Raw genomic sequence first — 13,389 nt, 5'->3', positions numbered from 1 at the left:
AAAAAAAAAAAATTTTTTTTTTTTTTTTTTTTTTTTACATATGATTATTCATAAATCTCTTATTACATTGTACTTACTTTAATCCTCATTGTAGACATTATACTAAATGGTTTAATAATAATGGGAATAATACAATTATTTATAACATATAAATTCACATGCAATAGGAAGCATTCCAGAAACACCCGCGCGCTCGTACGTGCCCTTTTCACAAAATACTGCGCGTCGAAAGTGCCCTTTTGACAAAATAGTGCGCGTCGAAAGTGCCCTTTTGACAAAAAAGCCCCCCTGCCCTTTTCAAATCCTAGCTGGAGCACTGCCGATCGCCATTGGCGATTACAACAATTCCTGACTGGCGATTAAAAATAAGATTTTCATGAAATTGGTGATTGAAAAAATAGACCCTATGCTTTTCAAATGCACAATCTAAATGCCCGTTTTCAGCCTGTATAAATCGCCAGAAACATCGATACGATTACACAGATAACACCCTTACCGGAAAGGCCCCAGGGGATAATGATGACCGCCTAGGTCAATAATACACATGGCTTATGTCTTGGTCACACTTTACACTGTGTTAAGACTTTTTCAACATTTGGGTTACTCAGCGATTTATGTGATAACTGAATCACTGAGGCGTGCCGTGTAATGACCTATAGATGTTATGATTCAACGTTATCTAATCGACCAGAACCAACAGTCATTTAATAAGATGGGAGGAGTTATGGCTTGATTGACATAGTCACTATAAACTGTGTTTGTTGCACTTTTCGATCGGCGTTAAATGTGTCTTTTTTCCCTATTTTGTAGAATCGATTGGTTTGAAATTGATGAAAGTATTTCAATGCGATAATTTTTGCAGCTGTAATTGTTTGTATTTAATTGCTCATTAAGTACGTTTGCTCCCCAGATCCAATAGATATATAGTTTCTTTCATATTTACGAAATTTGCTATATACCTGCAACACATTTTTCTTTGGTCTTTGTGCATGACAGAATACAATCTAATAAACGACCAGTAGTTGGAAGCAAGATTTTCCATTGGTCACAGAAAGTTTTTCAATATTTATTTTGCTTTCTGATTATTTTGGTTGTTATTTAATATTATAATATATGACTTAAATGAAATGAACAGAAGACAAATACATAAATATTAAAAGAAATGTGATTTGGTAGCTCCAAAGTAGTGTGGATTTTGATTTATAACATTTAGAAAGTATATAAAGAATTTGACACCAACCGCCTGCCGCAGTTCCTGTCCAAATTCTTGGGGAAATGCCAGTATAAATATATATTATTCTGTTGTTATTCTTGTCTGTTTATCATTACATTTTAATCAGTGACAATAATCAAATGAAAAATCTCTCCAAAACACCTATCACATCAACACATCTGCATTTTGCACAGCACCTCGAACAACACTGACAAAGATCACACTCACATACAGAACAATTCTTTAAAACGCAACCTTCCCTAGGCATAACACACTTTCATCCATCTCTTTAGTCAACAAAGTCTTTAATACAGACAGCCTAAAGCACTCAACACTCCTAAACGTCTCTCTCAGTCCACTGTCTCCCACTAACAAACGACCATACGGATAGACAACTGCAAGGGACGGGTTCTATATGCTTTTATTTTAATATGTATTTCAATATTTACACACATTATCAAAGCTTTACAATATGTACACAAGGAAACATACATCTATGCACTGTTATTTTAATATTTATTTCATAATCACACACAGTATCAAGCTTTACAATATGTACATACGTAGACATACATCTATATACGTTTATGCTAATATTTATTGCATTCCGTTAATTAATTAAATACTAAATTGTATAGCACAAGGATCAAGCAACTGGGCGATTTGGGCGATTATATCGCCGTGGCTTCCCTTTAATCGCCCGGATCAAAAGCACCGGCGATATCACTTCTCCCTAAAATCTGGCAATTATCATATCCGCAGCGCTATCTAAGTGGCTTCTGTTTATTACCGAATACACGCCAAAGTCAATCAACTGACCTAATCGACGATACTCCGCCCCCTGGTGCAGCGTTTTCATTAGGACTTTTTGAAGCAGGCTTATGAGTTATTTGAGGAGGCCAACTTGTGCGAGCACTGACGGTGCGAGTTGGTAGGGGGGCCAGGGACATGCTCCCCCTTAAAATTTTTGAAATAAAGGTGCCAAATCGTGGCTTCTGAGCGATTTTGGGCATATAATTTACATGATTTTGCTCAGTTAAAATAGAGGATATTTATGTGAATGGTAAAGACAAAATAAAGTCCTCAGTTTACATCAACTCTGCAATTATCAAGATTTTGATAAAAACAGATATACCTGTATAAAAAAACATTAAAACATGTAACAGCAATTCGACTTTTAATAATTAATTTTCCAAAATAAAACAGAGTTGAATGTGATTCTAAGCTAGTTGCACAAAAATCATCATGCGATGATTCACTATCTAATTCTGGGTCATATTCATTTGATGCCAGGTTAAGTTTTTGTATGGCTATATCGACAGCTGTCTTAATCAGGCTCAGCTCATCATTTCCCTCATGAACATCGGTTTGGACCCCAGCATCCACAAGTGTAAGAACTGGTGCTGATGCTGAAGCCATTGGCTGCTTCGGTGGAATCTTCCGCCTCTCCTTCTTGTCTAGCCACAGCTTGACTGCTGACTTGATAGGCTGCTTGGCTTCAGGACTTAAATAGTAAAATAATCAATGTGAAGACACTGTGCAAGATCATGGATGGCGTTAAAATTTTGTCAGAGGCCCCCTGGAAAAGATGCATCAAATTTGGGCATAGGTTCTCCTAGCATAGCAATTTGAAGAAAAATTCGGCAGTTTGGCAATGCAGATTTTCCAAAAAATCACGCATAGGTTGCCCCAGCTGAGGCAATCTTAGGATTTAAATATGTTGCAGAGAAAGCTTCTTTGGGCCAATTTTTTTCCAATACAAATTTGGACATAGCTTAACATTGCAGTGCCAATTCAATATATTAAGCATTTAAGGCATTGTGCTTAGGCCTACTCCGACATTAATCATGAAAATATCAGGAGAGTTTGGGGCTCGAGAGTTTCATTTATCCTAATGAAAGACTCGCCTTCCTGTATAATGTGGTTATAAATAAATCCACTTACCGTTCGGAGGTCCAAAACTCCGCGGAGAAACCAAACATCGGCATGATCGCAACCAAACATCAACGAAATTTGTAGAAAATAAAACCGAAATGTGACAGGAAAGTGCATTCATCCGGAGGTGCCGGTAAATGATAAACGTTAACAAAACTGGAACAAAATAACTTGACAACAGTAAACTATCGTTCTTACTCGAAACACAAAAGAAAATGTCATTTATTTTTGTTTTTTTTAGACATGTTGACATTGTCAGTTCGTGACCTTTAATCAAAGTCATACACTCATGTTACCCGCTTCACGATTGGACAATTATATCGAAACGACCAATGAGAAAGCAGTTAACATATATCGGTTAGGGTTGTTTACTTCCGTTTTAGACAGTTAGTTTATAAACGAATACTAAATATCTCGTCATCGTCGTGAACATTTGCCGATTTGTTTGATGTTTTCTTCTGAATTTGAGCCGGCCCAAATAACATTTGAGGCGGTCAAATCGGCCGCCGGCCGCCTCCTAATGAAAACGCTGCTGGCGTAGTAAATTACCTATTGAAAATTGATAAGCAACCATTCACAGCGCTCGTCATTCAGGCATTCGGCAGGAATCTCTTGACCAATAGGGCTGTCACGATTCACCGGTATACCGGTATATCGCGGTGCATGTCGTGAAAAAAATCGCACCGCGGTACGGCGTTGCCGCACCGGTTTTTTTAATATTATTATATTAGCACATATATAAATACATTACATAATTATTTTGATATAGATATCGTTTTGAAAATTGTAGAAGCGGTTCAAAAGGGCTAAATAAATAATCCGTTAATATCCAGGTCAAGCAAGCGCTTCCACTTGTAGATGTTTAACTTTCACGTTTAAAATACGGCGATGTATGGGTCCATACCTTTTTTGGAATTAGGGACAGATTTCCTTTGCAAATAAGTTCATAATTATCCAAAAGATGTTTATTTTATTTCTTATTTTCTTTCTTTAGTATATCGATCGTTCAAAGCATGGCACTTCCGAATCATGTTATCTTAAGATTCTGAAAGTCGAGGAAGAGTCAGAACGCTACGGATTTTCAATACTGGGCCCGCTGACTCCGCATTTTGAACATGCCCTTGAAGTGTTCGATGTACACAGATCGTAGTCACAGCTATTGTAAACAACATGGCGGACATTTGAGAAAAAGACGCGAACAATAACAATGACTACTTCTATCAAGTTTATTACAGTTTCTTTTACAGTTTCTAGTCATACTATGATACCAGTGTTTTCTGATTATTGAGTTTAATAAAGTTTGTAAAACTTGTTATTCTGCTGTTTTCTTCACAGATACATATTCTGTAAAATATCGCGGTACGTACCGCGATACAGTGTTGCCGTACCACGATATACCGCGGTACGCTCACGGCGTATCGTGACAGCCCTATTGACCAAGCAGAGTGAAATCACTGAAGCGTGTAAGTGTTACAAACGGTGTTTTTACTGCTATTGTCAAGTTGTATGGGGGTTATTATCGCATGGACGGCGCCTTTATGATAGTGAGCAATAAATAAAGAAACACTGTGACAAACTCTCACCACGATAAAAAATTATAACGATTATTAGGGCCGCTATTTCTTTACCATTTAATCAATAGTGACTGTCAATACCACGGGCCTGGCAAAAGCATTTAACAAAAACAATTTCACCACAAAAACACATGAAATCTTGTTTCAACAAGAATTTGTGAGCATTTCTGTTTAATAGTTTCATTATTATAATATTTTGGGAAAGGTAAAGTTTGATTAAGAAACCAACAATTTCGGAAATAAAAAGTATACCATTCACTCGTTGTACTATATTTCGGATATATTAAAAATTTGGACATTTAAAGATACGGACATTTATGTGTTGGTTTGTTGTTGATAGATTGTAAAATTATGTTTTATTATATTTCAGGCAACTAGAATGGATGGTGGCAATTATCTGGGCCTTTCTGTCAAGAAATATGCGTGAAAAACATTCATTTATTTGAGCCTAGAAATCATCCACCACTTACAGAAATCGTTTTAACAACAGAAGCTGTCAAAGCTGAAGTATATCATGTCCAAATGACCAAATATAATTATTACCTGATGTCTTATATAAATGATAATTATTTTTTGCCATTTCCTCGTCGAAAAAGAAATTTGCAATGTTTTAAACTGTTACCGGTGAATATCGAACTGTTGACCGGTCAACAGTTTGAACTGTTGCCCGCTGAAATAATGACGCCATTTCGTCCAAAAAATGACGTCATTTTACAGTTAAACAGTCAAAATTATTTATTTTATCGATTTCTGTTGTGTGTAAAAGTTTGTTTGCTGTTATTTCTATGTTGGAAATTTGATCAGGTAATAAAACACTTGGCCTACTGAATGTAATAAGTCATGTAACTGACATTTTTACTTTTTTCCATTTTTATGTTTATTAAGGTGACATACATCAACTGTTAAAATATTAAGTCAACCTTTTTGGTAAAAATAATGTTTTTATCGAATTTTCGAAATTGACATAACAAACGCATGTCATTTTCTGAATGTAAAAAGTAGCGTAACTGACATTTTGTTTAATTTTCAGGAGAAGCAAAAAGATGTTTTATTAAAATAATAAACATTTTTCCGTATTCAAATTTTCTGATTAGTATTATAATAACCCTTGAAAAACAAAACAAAACTCCAAATTGATATGTCTTTTTTAAAACAATCAAAATTTAAGAAAGGAGCAGTTATCATAATTTTAACACTGAAATGTTTTGAGCACAAAAAATAACGTAAGTGCTCTTACTGTATTTTGGAAAATGTCTGAAAATATGCTTTCCTGAACAATTCGCAAAATGTCAGTTACCCTAGTTATTACATTCAGTAGACGACTTGTTTGATGGATGCTTGGTGAACAGTCAAAACTGTTGTCCCTCGGTATAAAGGCTGACATTTGGAACTGTTGCCCTTGGCCTATCGGCCTCGGGCAACAGTACCAAAGTCATCCCTGATACCTTGGGAAACAGTTTTGACTGTTCACCGCGCATCCATGAAATAAGTGTATACTGTTAAACAATATGAAGTGAGATGTTTTATTTTCTGATGTTTTCTCTTTCCCTTTCAAATGATGTAAATTGGTGTGATTCTATGTTTAAAATTAAATAGTTAATTTTGAAACATTTATGCAGCATACTGTAACATTGATGTTAACATTATTATATTATTTTGGTTATCTGTGTTGTTTATCAAAATGAAAAAGTTATTTATATACAAATAAAGACTTATGAAGTTACTTATAGTTTTGTTATGTATTACCATATTTTTTCAAGTGATTATACAGTCAATGACATTAATGTAATGTAGATAGGTTTCTTTTAATAATCGTCCTAAATTATTGTTCATATTAATAAGGTTGGAATAACAGACAGTTTTCACACTGCGAAAAAGATCAACAACTTTTTTTGGGCCAGTGAAACCCATGGGTCATGGTTCACAATGGTCCATTGGTGATCGCAAAAGATCAACTTCTCCCTAAAACTGACTCACTTCTCCCTCCCGAGAGCTGAGGGAGAAGTGACTTCTCCCAAAAATTGGAGTCTAGCTTGATCCCTGTAGCATGAAAAAAGAAAATATTTATTAAGAATTCCATACTACAGCCTTATCTCTAGGCATGTAAGAACACCCCACACTACATCCATTTTTTTCCGGTTTTTCAGTTCAATTAGCACTGTCCGAAAAATTTCTTATTTTTCAGGTAGCCCACTGGGCTACCAATAAAAATATTTGGTAGCCCATAAAATTTTCCTACAAAATGATAAGAGGCAGGTTTTCATCTTTATTTTATTTCTTCATTTACATATACATAATATGTATACATACATATACATAAAACAGCAAGTCTGATGTACACAGTCAATATCGTAAATTAATGTTACAGTACAGGCACCGTGTACTTAAATGTAAATGTACCAAAAAAATCATATACTACATGTTGATATTACATGTATGTGCACATGTATGTGTACTTAAATTCGGACAGCACGTTTAGTCGTAAAAATGTAAATAAAGCGTTTAGATTATCAATGTGATTGACTCGTATGGTGTTAATCAATGCAATTGCCCTTTTTAACAACAAATACCGAGTTTCAAGAAATCAAGAGTATTAAATCATTTATTTACTTGTGTCCGACTTTAAGAACTGTCCGAATTTACGTATTGCATCCGTACGTTACGACACTTGTGTGCAGTCAGTATACAATACAATAATTGTTTCAATAATGAAGGAACTGATACAGCGTAACGGTAACGATACAGCGTGTTTACATAATTTTTATTAAGAGAAAATGCCAATGCCAAATAATTCGCGAAATACCCCGGTACTTTAGTTGAAATTCACAACGAAACTTTTAATGGAAATTGAATGATCTCAATGTTGTACCCGCTACCAAATTTTTATTTACAAATAAATACACCCACGCCAATTTTCGCGCGCTTTTTATCAGGACAAAGGCATTCATTTCTTAAATGAAGAATTTTGTAACCTAAAATAGCTGTACACAACGGGTGCAAACCGTGGCAGGTTATTTACGCATGTTGCAATACAACGGTCCTGATTGGGAGCTTATTTCATCATATCTTTAAATAGAACCATATGCCGAAATTCATTTGACACTTTAGAAAATTTCAAATGTTTGTGTTTATGACACTTATCGTCTATATTACCCACCCATAATTTGGTTTTAAAAATATAAATCGGGCATATATGGGATTATTGATTAACAGTCGATTAATCCAATTATTAATTGACAATGCAAACTAATTAGCAGGTGTTAACAGCGTTCACAAAGTTGTCATTAATATTCATTTTCGGTTTCGTTACCGTTTTGAAGAATCCGCTATTGTTTTGATTTATTTAATGTTTGGCGTCCTTGGATATTTAACAACATCAAAAACGTTGTAGCTATTACTCATTGTTGCGGTTAACAAAGAATTCCAAACTGCGAAATGATGTTGCATCATGTGCGCCAACTATCCAACCGGCTCTCATTATATTATTAGCAGACGACAAATGTTGATTCTGATTGGATGATTAAAATACACTGTTACTGTTTAAGACATTACCGCAAGTGATCGGTGACTGATTAGATAATTGATTGCACTTTGTTATCGGATTATAAGCAATACACAGTGTACAAACACATGGTCCGCGTGTTTATTCTACGTATGTCTGTCAATAAACCGGGCTACCGCTCTTATAGATTTATAGTAGCCCGGCGGGCGTCAGCTGGAAAATTTTAGTAGCCCGATGAAAAATTTCGGTAGCCCCCGGGCTCCGGGCAATGGATTTGTCGGACACTGAATTAGTATACAGCGCAATAACTGTTTCTACAATGCCGTATCTAAAAGCACCGACTCTACCACTTATCCGATCGCAGCGTAAAAAATAATAAGAATGTGTCCTAATTCAAACTACACTGTTATACGCAATACAATTTCAACTGCTACCATAAGACCAGATCGTCAGATACTACGGTGAAAACAATTTGTGCAGTGTAACCTTTTCTTTAGCTTTGCACTATTCGACAATTCACAACTTCAGCCATAAACGATTTGTTATCAAGTTTATGTTTTGAGCATTTTTCAACAAAATACACGCAAACGGTAGTCCAAATTTTTGACGCTCTTAAATATTAAGCTACTTTTTATATGGGTAATATTTGGAGCGTACAAAGGGTGAAAGATCAATTATGTGGTGGGAATTTTTTGTTCTTTGTCTATATTGTTGCGCAAGGATTTTGTGCGCAACATTCAAGCCCCGATATAAGACACTTAATAACAGCGGATTGCAATAATATTTACATACCTGTGTAGAAAATTCATTTCTCGATAATGTTCCGTAAAAATTATGTAATGACACTTTGAATTTTGCACGCCTGAGCAATTTAAATCCAACCACTATTCAATTTTTCAATATCTCTCGATTCGCTCGCTGTGTAGATATAAATCGATAACACGACCTCGATGTAAAGCATCTGGTTTAAAGTGGAAGAATAAACAGCGTAAAATACAGTTTGCGTTCGTCTGTCATGGTGCAGCGCGTTACATAGTAAACCGATGTTATACTTTTCTGGATTAATTTATCATTGTTTTTTTTTTCTAAATTGACAATTAAAAAGTTCTGAAATAAATTACATCTTTTATTTTTATACTGTACAAAAATAATATTGATACAGATCGTACAGTATACCGTCCTTTGTAACATAGAATGTAAGTACATACAAGAAATATCTTTAAAAAAGATATACGGCGTTGATTGTGGTCGATGTTTATGAACGATCAAAAGTTATCTCTATGAGATAAAAAGTAGCGGATGCCTTTTTTCTGCGCAGTTCTTAGCTACACCATAAGCAAATCAATTACGGGGTGTTGCGCCAGATTTCGTGGCTTATTTTGCTTTATGTGATATTATTACTCAGATATCTATATTTACAGAATAGAAAAACACAAGAAACATGAAAACAAGTGCATATAGGTCAGCCGGCAATACTCAAATCTTATTTAATTGCATAATTATAGTATAGCGAATTATTGTGCTCATGCTTAATAAACTGGTCTAAATGGATAAATATTTCTAATTAATTTTATCAAAATTGGTCCTTATCGTGCAAATGTTGAAACCATATTAAAAATCGATGATTGACATACCACAATAATATCGCTGAATATCTTTATTTAGTATCTTTCTGATCAAAACAGACTTCAAGTGCACAAAGTTTACGAGACGGCGTTTATATAAAGATTTCTGCAACTGACCGCAAACTGACCTTGATACCTTGCGGATTGGAATGCAATACATTACAGTCACTACGTTATTGTCAGTAAGACCGGTGTAACACAATGATCGCAACCCCTTCTGCGAACTCCGGTGATGAACTGTATATAAACTCTGACTTTCACAAATGGCCGCGAATTGACCCGAAACCTCGCGGGTTGAAATGCAATGCAAGTAAGTACTAAATATGACAACATAGCCTTTAGTATAAAATAAAAGGTGAACGCACAAACTGTATTTATGTCGAAAATTGATTGTAAAACTGTTCTATCTATTGAGCCTTTTCATTAGAGATAAAATTGTTTCATGCAGTAAAACAGTGTTACAAAGACGCGGATATGTTTCCAATGTTCTGGTGTTATACTCAAATCAGCCAATGGAATAAATGAAGTGTATTCATTCGTACCTAGCCGCGGGAAATTTTATTTGAGTATTATTGGACACTTACAAAGGTCAAGTCAGGGTGAAAAGCTGGCTTAATACAGCTTACGCCGAAAAAATACACAGACAGAGGTGCGAAAAAGACATGCATAAACACTTCCTGAAACTTAGAACAGTGAATAGAAACTGCACCATATCTGTTTTGAACATATGCTTATTAAATCGACAAAGTTTAGCATACTAGATCTAGTTACGTAAAAGTCGGTGTTAAAAGCTCATGTTAAATAAAATTACGCGTACACGTTACACCGTAATGCCTTCTTCTGATTGGTTCATATTTAAATCAGTTTCATGACATGGCTACAGGTCAGTGATTGTTTTGCGATTTAAGCAGTAGTTTAACTGAAGAATTTATGCCTTTCTAACTTCGAATCGACGATATTTGATGTAAAAATGAACTTCTGAATTAAAACGGAATGAGTTGGTAATGTTATTTTGCAATTTTACACAAATTGATGAAAATTTAAACTTCTGGTTTCCACCACAAAAAAGGTCCTTCAACGATGAGACGTTCCAAAGAATTTAGCCCATATTAAAAGTATCTCTAAATTCTTTGCGCGTCTTATAAATGAGACTAACGCAAACGGGTGTTGATGGTTACATTTATGGTGTCGTTACGATGTATTAGGTTGATTGAACTTGATTTTATGGACGTATGTGATACTTTTTTTTTTTCATTGAATTAGGCCTTATCAAGAAGACCTATGAGCTGTACGGTAAGCTCAGAGCATTCAAGAACTGCTTTTTGAGATTGCGTATGTGTCGGAATTTCGTCCACACATTTTAATCCCAAACAATCAAACTTGAATCCCAGTCTAGAGGAAGTAAAGAAGCAGAAGTAGAAGTCTTTTGACAACGCCACAATCCATCAAATTCTAATTTTATGTTCGAGTTTGAGAACATGTTGGTGATAACAAAACATGCAACACGGAAGATCAATGATTATTTGGTGTTTTTACCTAAACATAACTTAACTTCGACATGTTTTCTATCGTGCTTAACAAATTGAATAAACTATTCACAATTTTACAGCTGTCACTTACTCGTTTTACTGTTTAAACTAAATTTCATGCGTTAAAACGTGAATGAACGCAAGTTTCGGTTTCATTCATTCAAAATGGCGGCAAAGTTTACACACGAGAGTCAGACTGGTCTACTTCTATTCGCCCATTTTGTCGTATATTTATTTTCTATGTGGTGAACCAGGCATTGTATCGACTGTTTAAACGCATCCCAAATAATACCATACCATAGTTTAATAAGGTTGGATTACAATACAGTAATAAGTTTAGTGTATCCGGATATGGCTGAGTTCGTCGCATTAATTAATCAATTAAAAATGAATCACAAGTTTGCAAATATATGCCCGCGATGTAAGCCAATAATAGGTGTCATTAACGCTCGATTGGTCATTGTCGGCTCGGGTACTACTTACATGTACCCCGGGTACTCTTAAGTATACTTACATGTACCCCGGGTACTCTTAAGTATACTTACATGTACCCCGGGTACGGTAAAAATACTCAAACGTACCCGGGAATTTTAACGCTAAATCGGTCGCTGTCGGCTATTTTTTTGAAAATAATTATGTTCACATGTATTGCAATTTTCTTTTTAATGGACTCTTTATTATCGGAATTCTTACTAAAATTTCATGTTGATGCAGTTTTTTTCAAAAGAGATGTTTGTTTAAGATATACAATATCGTTTTACGGTAATTGGTTGCGCGTCTTACAACATCGGATTTTGGCGGGAATACAACTCGGGTACAGTCTAATATCGACCGGGTACGTTTAAGTATATTTACCGTACCCGGGGTACATGTAAGTATACTTAACGGTACCCGGGGTACATGAAAGTAGTACCCGAGCCGACAATGACCAATCGAGCGTCATTAACACCTCACTATAGGTATACCTCCATTTTACCGAAACCTCCACAACACTAACAATTAACCAAACTTGTTATTTACCGAAACCTCTTGTACCCGGCCGTTCGTCACAGATACCACTTCTGGCTTTTACTCGACGGTGTTGAAGTTCGCGATTATACACTGTTGTAGTTTTAATACACTGTCTTTCAAAATATCTTTTGTTGAAGAATTCACATAGTCAGTTTGTTCCAGTATATCACAGTTTTAACAAAGAATTATTTTTTCAGAAAGATGACAGTTTTTGCTGGATTAGTTTCGGAGCACTTTGAACTGTTGCTCACTATGTTACACACTATGACTCGATTGGTCATTGTCGGCTCGGGTACTACTTAAATGTTTCCCGGGTACTCTTAAGTATAATTCAATGTACCCCGGATACGGAAAATATACTAAAACGTACCCGGCCAGTTTAGACTTACCCGAGTTTTACTGCCGCCAAAAGTTCTATGTCGTCAAACGCGCTACGGAATACGAAACAAAATTCTCTTTGAACAAAACCTCTCAACATTATTTTGTTAGATTGAGTTTCGAAAAATTGACGTACCCGGCCAATTTAGCTCGATTGGTCATTGTCGGCTTGGGTACTACGTTAATGTACCCGGTTACTCTTAAGTATACTTAAATGTACCCCTGGTACGGAAAATATACTAACACCTATCCGGCCAATTTAGACTGCACCCGAGTTGTATTCCCGCTAAAAATCCGATGTCGTAAACACGCTACGGAATACAAAACAAATTCTCTCTGAACAAAACCTGCATCGAAATGCTTTTTTTTTGTATTTGTGAATGCATGTTTGCGTTGATGGAAGCTGTACGATCTTATTTACAGGAATCCCGAAGTTTATGGACTGATGAGTTATTGTTGAACATAGCGGTGGTGTTTTCTGATATTTCGACAGCTTTCACATTTAAGAGATCCCATGGCTTTAGAAAAGAGGTAACGATATCTGAACGGTCTCTTTATGTAGAACGGTTTGATGTCTGAGTCAGCAACGACTACGCCATGGTCTGAGATCCAAGGAGCATAA

At 35.6% G+C, this 13,389-nt stretch overlaps 1 protein-coding gene across 1 annotated transcript in view; it reads right to left on the bottom strand.

Annotated features, from left to right (window-relative positions):
- Positions 1 to 11,622, bottom strand: part of LOC127862998 (polypyrimidine tract-binding protein 3-like) — a 115,707-nt gene extending 104,085 nt beyond the window's left edge. Inside the window, exon 1 of the mRNA XM_052402330.1 lies at positions 11,470 to 11,622. The gene's annotated coding sequence lies outside the window, so the exon portion shown is untranslated. The remainder of the gene's footprint in view (positions 1 to 11,469) is intronic.
- Positions 11,623 to 13,389: the final 1,767 nt, after the last annotated feature.

This window comes from Dreissena polymorpha, chromosome 16, assembly GCF_020536995.1.
Source record: "Dreissena polymorpha isolate Duluth1 chromosome 16, UMN_Dpol_1.0, whole genome shotgun sequence".
In the NCBI taxonomy this organism is placed as follows: Eukaryota; Metazoa; Mollusca; class Bivalvia; order Myida; family Dreissenidae; genus Dreissena; species Dreissena polymorpha.
Note: the sequence above shows the minus strand (reverse complement) of the source record. Positions and strands in the feature narration are given on the sequence as shown.